This window comes from Columba livia, chromosome 20 (genome assembly GCF_036013475.1).
Source record: "Columba livia isolate bColLiv1 breed racing homer chromosome 20, bColLiv1.pat.W.v2, whole genome shotgun sequence".
NCBI lineage: Eukaryota > Metazoa > Chordata > Aves > Columbiformes > Columbidae > Columba > Columba livia.
Genome location: NC_088621.1, coordinates 561386 through 575003, shown reverse-complemented (window position 1 = coordinate 575003; position 13618 = coordinate 561386). Strand labels below are relative to the sequence as shown.

The following is a 13618-nucleotide window of genomic DNA, read 5'->3' as shown; positions in this document are numbered from 1 at the left end:
TCCTAGAGCTATGAATGGCACGTCATTAACATCTCCCTTAACCTGCCAACTGCTGCAGGAAACAAAACACAAAGCCGCCAGCTTTGCTCTTGTCCGAAGTGCTTATGTACTTAGTAAGACTCATTTAGAGAGGTAAAAGGAGATTTTAAACCAGGTGTCATGTCCAAAGCTCCCACCAGAGAACACGCTGCAATTCCTCCTGCACACGCTGTGTGATCACACCGCCGGCTGCAGCGGAACAAGCATGGAGATGGCAAGGCTTGGGCAAGGCTTGGGCAAGGCTTGGGCAAGGTTTGGCAAGGTTTGGACAAGGTTTGGCAAGGCTTGGGCAAGTTTTGGGCAAGGTTTGGCAAGGTTTGGACAAGGTTTGGCAAGGCTTGGGCCACCACAGAAGTCTTGAAGGTGGCATATTACATGTGTTCACAAAAGCTCCATCTGCTGCAGACGGACAGAACGTGCGGCTCCGGCCGCTCCGCTGAAACGCTGCTGCTCCTGTGGCCGGGCTGAGCAGCCACTGGATGTCACTATTCCTCTGAATACATCCACCCAAACAGCATTTGTGTGGCACCAGAACATTTGTAAAGATGGGATGAATCTGTGCACACTAATGAATGAAATGAGGATCGGGTCCGTTTTCCCGATGGTCTGTACTTCTGCACATCTATTTCCTACTGTAATATCCACAGCGTGATTCTTCAGCACTTCTTCACCCTGAAATACAAACCCACTGAACTATCCACTTTTCGTGCTATGAAACCGTTTTACCAGCAGCTCTTTTTCTCAAAGAACAAGAACCTTTAAGAACAGCGCCCGTCAAAGGGACTCCAGCCGGGGCAGGAGACCCAGGTCACCTTCCGGCCTCACGGTGCTGATGCACCGGGTGGCGATACAGCAGGTGCCAATACATCGGGTACAATACAGGGGGTGCCGATACAGTGGGTGCCGATACACCAGGTGCTGATACAGTGGGTGCTGATACAGGGGTTGCTGATACAGGGGTTGCTGATACAGTGGATGCCAATACACCAGGTGCCAATACAGCGGGTGCCGATGCAGCGGGTGCTGGCCGTGTGTGCCCTGCTGTGCACAGCTGCTAATTGCAATTAGTGCTCCTCGTGCTGCGGAACAGCTGAGCGTCGCTCGGTCTCTGGCAGCAGCTCCGCGCCGGCGGATGGCGGCGCGGCCCGGCCCGGCCAGGTGTGCGCAGCATCGCTGAGCGCCGCGGGAGCCCAGCGTGACAGAGCTGTGTCCGCACAACAAGGGTGAGAAGAAAAGTGTTTGAGGAAAAGATATTAGAAGCAATTCTGTTAAAAAGGATGGGCAATTTGGTTTACAATTATTTTGAAATAATGATTTAAAATAATTAGATTGCTCTGAACCAATACTGTAACTTTAACACAGGTATAATCACTGAAAATGACATTAAGATCTTGTCTGCAGGCAAATTGCATTGCTCTGATTATAATGGGATTGCTAAAGCTGAGCAAATCCTCAGCTCCAGATCCAGGCGACACGGCAGGAAAGGGGAAGAAGCTCTGCCGGAACACCTGAAAGCGCTGGGCGGGCACCGACACGGGCACCGACACGGGCACCGACACGGGCACCGACACGGGCACCGACGCCGGCGCCGCGCCTGGAGCGGCGGGCAGGCCAGCGGTGAGCGCCACGCGGGAGCGCTTCGCCCCGCACGCCCTCCCCCAGAATCAGTCCAGACAAAGCCCTTACAAAAGGCTCTGGCCACGGAGACCCATGGCAAAACTTGCACTAACATTAGTGCAAACAAAGTGAGTTCAAATCGGTAACTACTCGCACCAGGTTCCGTCCCAAAACCTGAAAACTAGAAATGAGAAGAACGACTGCCCTAAATATTCAGGAATTACCTAGTGAGTGTCAGTGAATCTATTTTTGAGTGGTTAACCACGGACTTCACAAAGAAACCTGATCACTAGAGAGAAAACTTTAGCGAGGCAGCACCTTTTAATGTATTTCAGTTTGAGGCATATAGAACTGCTAATCACTTCAGTGAAAAACTGGGTCAGAGTTGGCCCCATCTTCCCCAAAGTGCTGTAAAACTACATTTAACTGGATATATATATTTATATATAATTTTGTATTCTACTTAGCAGACACGGCAAGGTATGGCAAGCACTGAAACCATGTGGATGGTATTCACTGAAGGCCAACAATAAAAACACCAACCACAAGCCATTTTGCTAAGTCCACTTTCAGCCCCGTTCTCAATAGATTAAAAAATCTATATTAACTAGTGAGCCAAAATCTCCCTAGAATTGCTCATGCAATGGGCAGAGACAGAGATATTTTAACCTGGTAATTAACAGACGTAAGATGCAATATGGATGTAAACAAACACATTCAGATGTTATTTACGGCTGCACACATCTGTAAATAAGACAATAGGGATAAGCAAATGTGTATTATTTTCCACCAATATTTCCAAACTCCTCCTTGTATTTCTACCATACGCTCACATGTGAAGTCTTCAACAAGCAATGTCAGCACCGCGTGCCTCTGGTGGACGACGTCCCCGGTACGGGTAACCGGGAGCGGTGGATCACGGCTGTTTGTGCTCGCCGGACGTGCGGCCCTGGATCTGACCTGCGCTCTTCTGTTTCTTACGAACCAGCCTGCTAAGGTTCCATTTTCGATGCTTTTATTCAATAATGCCTAAAGATGGCATGCTCACTAAACAATCTTGTAGAAACAATGTAAGATAAGACATAAAAGGTGTATTCGATTCCCCAGTCCGTGTCTCCAAATGCAACAACAATAAATGCAAAGCACTGTGGGGTCTGTCACCAGCAGCACTGCAGCTCGTCCAGCCTGCCTTGCCTGAGCCTTGGCCGGATCTGCTCTGAAAAGGCGGGAGCCGGGCGGGGTGGATGGGGCTCGAGTGCGCTGGGCGGGAGCGGGAGCGGGTGCCCTCGTTGCGGGAGCGGGAGCGGGAGCGGGAGCGGGAGCGGGTGCCCTCATTGCGGGAGCGGGTGCCCTCGTTGCGGGAGCGGGAGCGGGAGCGGGTGCCCTCGTTGCGGGAGCGGGAGCGGGAGCGGGTGCCCTCATTGCGGGAGCGGGTGCCCTCGTTGTGCGCTCCACCCCACACACCACAGCTACAATGGGCTCTTTTCAGCCAACCGGGTTGCCCAGCGGCTGCTCATTCCTCGGAGTGCTGGGAGGAAACACTCACTAATATTCCCAGATAAGCACTATTAAAATGATGAGGCTCGCTGCCCTTTCAGAGCGTCGCAGGAATCATTTGACGCTATGGAAGTCGCTGTCCCTGCAGCGTGTCCCTGGGGCAGCGCTGGGGATGCCGATGGGCACGGCCGCTCCTGTCTGGGGTAAAAACCAAACCCAAACAAACACATAAAAATCAAACCAAACCAAAACAGCAACAACGAAAACCCCACCAAAATAACCACCAAGTTCTGTGGTGTCACAGGCACTTGGGGACAGGATGCGGTGATGCCCCGTGCTGGCAGCCCGCTGGACTCAACCACAGACGTGGTTCCAGGTGCGTGTTCCTTCAGCAGATTTTGAACCAGCATCTCAGAACGCGAGATTGTTGATAAACAAGCTCCAAATTACACTAATGACAAAGTGATAATAACGTTGAAGTAATTTGGGTTTGGTTCTTTCACATGTTGTTCATCAACACTCTACTATCAAACAAACAAATGTAAATACTGCCTGATGATACTGTAAAAACATCAATAGAGGTTGAAGAATTAAATAAAATAGAAAAAAATCTCTGGGGGAGGACCTATCTGGGACTTTTTTTGGAAATGTGTAAAGCTGATCACTGTTTTCTCTGCCTGCTCCTCCTCTGGCCAGGAGCTGCCTCCATCCACGCGTGTCACGGCATTCATTAACTGCCCTCGGGGAGCTGACATGGAAACATCTTTCTTCTGGTCCAAAAGGATGGAGGGATTCTAAAAGCAGTTGTGTTAGCAAGGGACAAAGTCCTTGGTTTTTATATTTTACAAAAATCTGAGGACACGACAAAGATGGTGAAGCATTTCTGGACCTGGCCAGCAAGCAAAAACATGTTTTAAGTTGCTTTTCAAAATAAATCGATTTCAGGGACTAAAATTGCTGGCTTGCTCACTGTGCCCTGGCCAGGGCTGGGGTGTCCCCAGCTGTGTGGTGGCTGTGCCGTGTCCCTCACCGGCAGCAGCTCCGGCGCGGGCCACGCTCGGTGCCGCGCCGCTCAGCCCTGACCACGCTGTCGCCAGCCCGTGTCCTGCCGCGGACCCGCAAACACCTGACCCAGCGAGGCCTCTTCTCCGCGTCCCTTCGCACTGAAGGAACAATTCCCTCCTCCTGGTCAGCCTGGAGCTGCGCAGCGGGAGCTCCGGGCGCCAGCGCTGTCTGGATCTGGCGGGTGCGAAGCCGCGGGCAGCCTGCAAGCCGCGAGTTGCCGCGCAGGGTGCAGACTGGCCGGTGCATGTCGACTGCAGAGCCGCAACACAAGGAGAGGCTGATTTAAAAACACAGACACGTAAGCAAGACAGAAACCCCACCTCCCTGTGATTGTGTGAGAGGGATCAAATGGGTAGAAATGCCACAGAGAGACACACTCCTCCCAGCGTAATTGTTACTATCACAGCTGCGGTGGAGAGAGGGGGAGGAGAGCGGATGATGCAAAGAGCTTGGCATGGTGCTCAGCGATCGCTGGACTGCAGCCTTGCGCAAGAGCCAGGAGCTGCTGGAATCCGGGCGAGGCGGCGCAGCGCTGCTGCACGCACCAGGCGCGCGGGTGCAGGGACAGGGACACGATGCAGGGACACAGGGACACGCTGCAGGGACAGCGACCCGCTGCAGGGACACAGGGACTCGCTGCAGGGACACAGGGACTCGCTGCAAGGACACAGGGACACGCTGCAGGGACAGCGAACTGCTGCAGGGACACAGGGACTCGCTGCAGGGACAGGGACTTGCTGCAGGGACACAGGGACACGCTGCAGGGACAGGGACTCACTGCAGGGACACAGGGACACACTGCAAGGACACAGGGACTCGCTGCAGGGACAGGGACTCACTGCAGGGACACAGGGACACACTGCAGGGACAGGGACTCGCTGCAGGGTGTCCAGGGCTGCAGAGACACAGGGACCTGCTGCAGGGGGACAGGGACACACTGCAGGGACAGAGACCCACTGCATGGTGTCCAGGGCTGCAGGGACAGCGTGACCCGCTGCAGCTGCATGCACTGCACAGCCCTCTGGACACGCTCCCCATCCCACCCTGTCCACACAGTTTACACAGCAGCTTTGCAATTTACTGGTTCTTAGTCACTTATTTTCAGGACTCATTACAAAGAGTAATTACATGGTCATACTGTCCCTAGCCTTAACACCATTTAGTAAAGTGGATAATTAAGCACTGTTAGCTCCACTGTGCATCTATGGAAACTGTCGAGAGGCCAACATGAGGTCACAGGGCTGCTCTGGGTCTGCTCAGGATTGTGACGCATCAGTGACCGGCCCCTCCATCCAAAACGCTGGTATCACACTGCTTTTAAGGAGTTACGCATCAGAACGGCTGTTCCCATCTTATCAGGGAGAAATCTAACACAGAGAAGTACTACACGAATTAACCAAATCAAACCTTTGAGAGCTTGAAATGAGCGCTGGTATTTTTCATTTTGTCTGTCAGGTGAGATAACCACCACCTCTTTCTGAACAACCTCTGTCCCACGCAGCTGATCGTTGCCCTGGTGTGTAACGAAGCAGCCAGATGTGACACATCTGGTACCCGGGCTGTGGAACGGAGTTTGTAACAGTGTGATTCGCAGCCTCAGCCCGCAAGCGCCTTCCCGAGCCGCCCGGTCCCCGGGGCCGCAGCCGAACCGCGGGGTATTTATAGCTCTGCTCCTATAAACTATTATCTCACCGCGGCCGGTCGGCCTGCTCCGCTCCAAAGTGTTTATGGTGCCCAGCCGCCAGCCTGAAGGTGGAACGCTCTTTTCAGCCTGGGAGAGAGGCCTGAGAGAGCTGAATTTTTAAATACTGCCCTTTTCCTGATTTTTTTAATACCTTAGTTCTTATGCAAGACACTACAAATTGATGACCTGTATTTATCCAAAACAGGTGTATAAAACTGACAAATTTTCTCTATTATGTGTGTCAACTTGATTTCTAAGGAGTGGAAAAGACTCCAAACACGTCTAGGCTCTGGTTTGCTCTGCGGCAGAGCAGCGAGGCTCCGCGGTGCCAGCCCGCGCCCAGACCCCGTCACTTCAGAGCTGTCTTAGGAAACGCATCATGGTAGCCACATAATCTTGAGAAACACTGAATTCCATACTTCCATTTAAGCCTATGGAAAATTGGTGACAGATTTAAAGGGTGGGAAAAGCAGACCCCCTAAGTAATGTGTGTGTAATAAAATAATCTTACAAAATCCACTGATGTGAAAGACCCTCTAAAGGACAATTGAGTCTATTAGATGTTGAAACAGTATGAAAAACAGTCTGAAAACTGCCCTTATATCTGAAATCCTTGATGAGGACCAAGTGGAGGATCGTTTCATGTCAAGTAATCCAGGTATAGCCAGGTGCAATCCACCTGTTCCAGACACGGGCCAGCGTCCCCGGGCTGGGTTAACACCCAGACGCCCTTCAGGGGTTCAGGAAACCGGGCAGTTTCTGGGATGGACAGACCCAGCACGCATGACGTGGCACGCTGGAGACCAGCACAGCTTTATTGCTTAAAAAAACAACCCAAAGGCTCACAAAATGCAGCTTTCTCGAGCGCAGCGAGGCAGCCGGGCCTGCGTGGGGACGGGGGGCTGTGCACCGCTCCCCTCCCGCCGCCGCTCCCCTCGGCTCCAATCAGCGTCCCCGCTAATTGGATGCAGAGCGATGGCTCTGGCCACCTGGCACCCTGTCTGGCTCGCTCCCACCACGGATCAGCTGGCTCGGCAGCTGGGGGAACTGGCCACCTGGCTAATACCAGGGCTACAGCCTCCCCGGCCATGGCCAACCTGCTGCGGCATTTCCTCCCCGCCGGCACCGGCTGTAACGGCTCCCGAGCTCTGCTCATCTTCCCATCACAACCCGTGCGCTCACAAACACCCACCTCGTGACCCTGCCGCTCTTCGCCTCCCTGTGCCCGCCACGACGCACCAAGAGACTCCTGCCTTAATTGCTAAATGAGAAGAAAACGAGCCTCTCGCCTTCTCCTCCAATTTCAGCAAATTATTCGCCCATCCTGCTCTCACCGTCATTCTCAGCACTCCAGATCATTAGCTGATAAGTTCCACAAAAATTTTGAATGGTCTAATTTGTTGGGTGTTTTTTAATTAGTAAAAATACCAATAAAAATTAAGAATAACATCAAAACAAAGAACTGGACCATAATACCGTGAAATCAGGTTCATGCCTGAAGGCTACATTCTCCCCGTGCCCTGCACCCCGTTCCACCGTTAGCACTTGTAAAACCTCAGTGAGAAAGGCCACAATTCTGATTTGACTATTTAACACTCATTTTGCACATATGTAAATTACTCCACGAGGAGCAGGTTCATGGAAAATGAAGAATGAAGTGCACAAATACACATCAGTAACGAATTCTGGAGCGCTGTCAGCATCACGCAGTGAAACATCCTGCGTTACACTATGAAAAGTCATTTTATTACTTCAAGATCTTAAAGAAAAATGTATCACAAGGACTGAAACTTCCTGTTCAGTTTCAGATGTACCACGATGAGGTTCTGCAATGTTTTTAAGCTGGTCTTGGGATACTGTAAGTAGCTTTTACGTCCATTAAGAACACTTTTTTAGGGAACACACATTAATTTAATGAAATTTGCTTAGAGTTTCCTATTTTGAATGAATACGGAAAATACAGTAGAGAGTTGGGGTCAATTAATCCTTTTCAAAGCATTTTTAATTAAGCGCGCTTTCTAACCTGGCCAAAAAGTGTCACATCCTGAAATTAATCTAATTATATATAAATATAATAAGGTTGCGGAGGGCCAGTTACACTGGGAACAAATAACAGAAGTGTCGCCAAGGTGCGAGAAGGCACCTCAGCCCGGGGGCGGGATGCGCCTTGTCCGCCCTGACCACCACAGGCCAGTCAGACCGTTAACTCTGTCGCAGCCACCGGGCCTTCACCACCGCTTTGAAAGAGAACTTTTCCAATACTTGTCAGTATTATTTTTGTGGCATTTATTGAAGCATAAATATCACCAAAGTTCATCAACATGAACTAAAAATGCTGGAATTTTCAATGTTTTGAGAAGTACTCAAAAGAGGTTAAATGATTTGCCCGAAAGGAGTTGCCGGGAGAACAAAGCACAGGACAACATCACAGTATTTCAGTGTCAGTAATTTGTAAGTTTTCCAAAAAATGAACAGAGATTCCTTCTTTCCAGCATCTTCCTCACTATTCAGAACTATAGATTCAGCTAGAAGGGATTAACTAAAGCAACACACGTGTCCGCGTACTACAGAATGAATCATTTTACTGCTTCTGTCATTTGCCGAAGTTCCACCCGGGCAGCAGCAGCGTGGTGTCCTGGTGACAGCGAGCACTCCGCCCCGCTCTCTCTTCTTTCTGGGTGTTTGCTGTCTGGCAAAAGTTTTAAATCTTGGCTTTTTTCTCCTATTTACACTTTTCAGTACTTTCACTAGAAAATACCCGCTAAGCGGTATCTCTAAGCGGTGCCTCTCCACCAGGGGACACAGCGGTAAGTACGGCTGCTCTCCAGAGCAGGAGCCACGGTGAGCAGAGAACAGCCCAGCTCCACTGCCGCACTCCATTGCCAGCCAGCAGAATATGAATCACAGCACAACTAACACGTGTAATTGCATTCAGAAAGTTTCATTTTAAGAATGTGTCAAACGTATAATTTGATTAGGGCGTGTGAGTATCTGTGCATGGGTTGCTCATGGTACATTCTTACGTACGTGAATCATCAGGCACTAAGGGCCAGGGAAGCTGCAATATTCCTTCCCATCAGAAAGGAACCCGGGCTGACTTTTCAAAAGTCGACAGCAGCCTTAGCACACAGCTATCGCAGCTCCGAAGCTGCCTCATTAGACCAAGAGCATTCATGATGCTCCTGAGAACAAGAGTTATGAATTTTCTAATCTAAAAGAGAATGTGAATTTTCTGGTAATAATAAAGATTCTAAAATTTAGAAAATGAAGCGTCAGTATGGCATTTACAATTCTAAATAGCTCTAATTTTTGTAAAAAGTTCCCAATTTTAACGGGGGAATAGACAGTTTATTGAAGGTTGGAACAGTTTTATTAGTAAAATGGATGGTACATTGGGAAAAGAGGATTAATTTTGCCTTTAAGAGATATTTCTGTTCAGGATGATATTTTTGTTTAGAGGACAAGCAGCCCCCGCCCGGGCTCCCCACGTACCTCAGCTGGCGTGTCGTCCATGTCCCCTCTCTGCCTGTTGATCACTTCAGTGCAAAGCCCATCTCGCCGGGAAGCACCTCGGCCGCCTCGGCTCAGCGGGGCCTGCGGGACGGGACAGGGGTCAGCGGGACGGGACACGGGGTCAGCGGGACGGGACACAGGGTCAGCGGGACGGGACAGGGGTCAGCGGGACGGGACACGGGGTCAGCGGGACGGGACACGGGGCCTGCGGGATGGGACACAGGGTCAGTGGGACGGGACAGGGGTCAGCGGGACGGGACACGGGGTCAGCGGGACGGGACACGGGGCCTGCGGGATGGGACACGGGGTCAGCGGGACGGGACACGGGGTCAGCGGGACGGGACAGGGGTCAGCGGGATGGGACACGGGGTCAGTGGGACGGGACAGGGGTCAGTGAGATGGGACACGGGGTCAGCGGGACGGGACAGGGGGTCAGCGGGACGGGACAGGGGTCAGCGGGATGGGACACGGGGTCAGCGGGACGGGACAGGGGTCAGCGGGACGGGACACGGGGTCAGCGGGACGGGACACGGGGTCAGCGGGATGGGACACGGGGTCAGCGGGATGGGACACAGGGCCTGCGGGATGGGACATGGGGCCTGCGGGATGGGACATGGGGTCAGTGGGACGGGACAGGGGTCAGTGAGACGGGACACGGGGTCAGCGGGACGGGACACGGGGTCAGCAGGATGGGACACGGGGTCAGCGGGACGGGACAGGGGTCAGCGGGATGGGACACGGGGTCAGCGGGACGGGACAGGGGTCAGCGGGATGGGACACGGGGTCAGCATGACGCGCGCTGCTCAGCCTGTCACCGGGAGAAATTCCCTCTAAAGCAGCCACAAGTTACAGTCCCGATACAGCTTTCTCCTTTCCCCACGTCTACAGTGGCGATGGCATGATGAATAACATCTGCGTCACATTCACGGATCAGCTGAACAAAGAGACTCGTACCACCGAAGCTGTGTTTGGATGTCGCAGCATCCTCGGGGCAGAAGCCGCATTTCCCTATTTTTTTTACAGTATCTTGAGCAACAGATTTCTGCTGTGAAAGCAGAACTTGTAAGAGCTTCTTCTGGTGGTTCTGCAACAACAAACTAATACGTATGGCTGAAAATGATTTAGAGGATTTGCTTCTCAACCCAGAAGCAAATTGCAGACTTCTATGTGTTATATCTGAACAACAAAATTATAAAAGCACGAAAAATAACATGAGAACATCTTTCAATAGTAGATTGAGTGCAATGAAACTCCCCTTTGCTGTATGATGATTATATAAAATGCAAACAATGTCATTTAGCATTGCTGGCGGTGCTTTGTTACTTCAAGTGAAAAGGAATATAGTGAAAGGAATTTAGAAGGGGGGTGGACAGTGTCAGCAGTAACAACATACATGATTACACATTACTATAATTAGTAATGGAATTTAAAGAATTTACAAAGCGACATATTTGCTTTGTTTTTAACTACGCTTTTGACTCAGCAGCAATTCCATTTATATACCTGGCCAAAAATGTTCCTCTCAGTCTTTTCTAAAGCATAAACCCATTAGTAGCAGAAATGCTGTGACCAAAGGTAAATGCTTCAATATCAAAAGGGCCTTACAAACCCCTCCAGAAGGCAGTTCAATCCAAATCGGGGATAAGCGCAGATTAAGAATCCGTTGATGGTAGTTTGTGCTCCCCCTCTTTGACGCTGCTCCCTCAAGCCAATATGCTTCTGACTATTTTCCCCACCCTTATGCTGACGGACTCTTACGTTCTAGTTGCTTTTTTTCTCTTTGACGCACACATTTCTGAAGTAACTTTACGCTGCTACTTCTAACAATCTGTATACTTATTTATCTCAGCCTGAAGTGTGGTTTCTTAAGGTTCCAGGTGAGAATGAAAAGGCGATGCTGAGGTACAACAGAGGCTTCCCCTTACAGGACATCAAACTTTGTTTAATTGCCGTTGCAATACGCTTAGAAACGTCTCTGTGTGATTGATGGATGATTTATCTGATCTAAAATATCTCCATGTCCATTTGCAGCAGTTTTCCAAGCAAAGCAGGTACTTATGCACGCAATTATTCTAGTTAGCTACAGGAGTCGATGATGACCTAATCTGCATGTTCAGCTGTAATACACCTCTAAATTAGCATGAAAACTGCATCTTTTGCATGCAAAAGCACATGCCAAATTAAATTGGCAGATCTTTTATTATCTCTGCGTTGCTTTACTATACTTATAATCAGGATGTACACTGGTGTTCTCTTTAACCCATAAAAGCATCTGGAAGATATAAGGAATAATTTGCTGAAAATATTAAACTTTTTAAAAATAAGTATATTCATCCTTTGAATAAATGCAATTCTCACATATTTTTAAAATTTGGGAACAGAAAACATCCTCTTGTACAGGAATAAACACCTGCAATTAAAAACCTTGTCAAGGTGGTTATATGCAGCACGTGTTTCCACAGCATCACAGCGCGGGACAAGGGTGCTGTCCGCGTGGGCAGAGCAGGCGGCGCGGGAGGCACCGCAGACACCACCCGTCCCCTCACCGCGATGCAAAACGTCCGGCAGCCCACGGTGAGCTAAGAAGCGAGCGAGGCAAACGGCGGGCGGCCGGAGCCCAACGGGGAGGTTCCCACGAGGCGCAGCAGTGGGAGCAGCGGATCCGTGACGTGCCGCCTGAGCCTGGACTTTCACCCCCGGGCAGCGAGAAAAGCACTTGCTGGACTAACGTGCGAGTTTAAAGAAGGAACCATGTGAAGATAACAGCCATGGATATACAGGCTGTAGAATCAAAGTACAGAAAGAGACCATGGTCGTTGTCAGCAGCATAAACTATAACCTGCGCAGGATGGCCTGTTGAGAAGCAAACTGGAATAAATACAGGCATGCGAACTTCTAGTAGTGAAGCTGAAGACTTGCTGAAAATTCCATTTTCACTTTATAATGGATTTGAAAAGGGGTTCGCTTCAGTAAGAATTCTCCTGTGAAGGGTGAAGGCTTTACACAAGGCCAAGGTTCTCCACACCGAAACAAACGAGAGACCAGACTTGTACCTTCTCTTCTTTTCAGCGCTATTAAGAAGGTCGGGCAGAGGGGATCCCGCTGCACGCTGCCCCTTCCCTATGCTGATGATACAGAGCAAAGGCTACGGAGTACTGGAGTAGGATTTCTAAAATCTGAGTCTACGTTTAGAAGAGACCCGAGTGCTCTGGTGCTACGCTTTGCATTGGGAACACAACTTTTTCCCACATATAGGCATTTTGTTATGTTTGTGAATAATAACATTTTTTTCAATATGTTTTAAGTTAAACCCCAAGTGATGTTAAAATTAAAAAATATACCATGGCAGAAACTTTTGCATGTACTTCTTTCTCCGAAAACAGTAACGTGGGCAATTTTGCAGCTTTAGAGGCAAGTCTTGCGTGAGCCAGAGAAGTCACTATTTACTGGAGAACGCAAGGATAGGAAAATCCTCACTTGTGGCGATTTATTCCAATGACAGGGTTAATGGCACAGGTAGACGTGCCCATTGACTCACTAAATTGAACGGCGCGGCACAGAGGTTAATTTTCCCTTGGTATGTGCTGAGGCACCCAGTTACGACAGCATTTGTGTCACCAGAATTTATTCCTGGCCTAAAACTGAGGTGCTTTGTCTGTTCCAATGAGTGGAGACACCGGCCCTGGGACTCCTCACCGCTCAGCCCTGCGGGGAGATGGGGGTTTCTGCACCCCAGCATCAAGCAATGACACAAGGCAGGCTGGCTGGGTCACAGAAGTGATGGGAAAACTCATTTATCTCTGTGAAATGGATTTGATTTCTTGTGTAGGTGCTAATTATCACTTAAGGACGCACCCCCGAGTGCTCGATGCACCAGAATCTGGAGCCCCTGGACCTCCAGTCACGCGGAGGTAGCGGCTGCCACGCCACGAGCCGCTTTCACACCCGCGGCGCCGGCCCGCGGGACTCGCTAGCGCCGCGCCGCCCCACGAGCGCGTTCCGCGCGGGCAGGACACGCTGCGGCAGCGCCCGTGGACACGGCCCACGGGGAGCGGCGGAGCGGCCCGGGCACCGCGGGCTCCTGTGCCCGCCAGCCGCTCCCCAGCCCGCACCACACTGCCTCTTCCCCTTCAGAGCCGCGCCAGCAGCGCCGGCCTCTTCACCGACACTTGCAGCTTCTCTCATTGCCACTCACAGGCATCG

At 50.7% G+C, this 13618-nt stretch overlaps 1 long non-coding RNA gene across 1 annotated transcript; it reads right to left on the bottom strand.

The window, feature by feature from the left end:
- Nucleotides 1–7385: 7385 nt before the first annotated feature.
- LOC110359407 (uncharacterized) lies at nt 7386–13509 on the bottom strand. The gene is made up of 3 exons (XR_010467303.1): nt 12757–13509; nt 9395–9496; nt 7386–8591 (listed from the first exon to the last, which is right to left on the bottom strand). It is a non-coding gene; the product is annotated as an uncharacterized LOC110359407 (long non-coding RNA).
- Nucleotides 13510–13618: the final 109 nt, after the last annotated feature.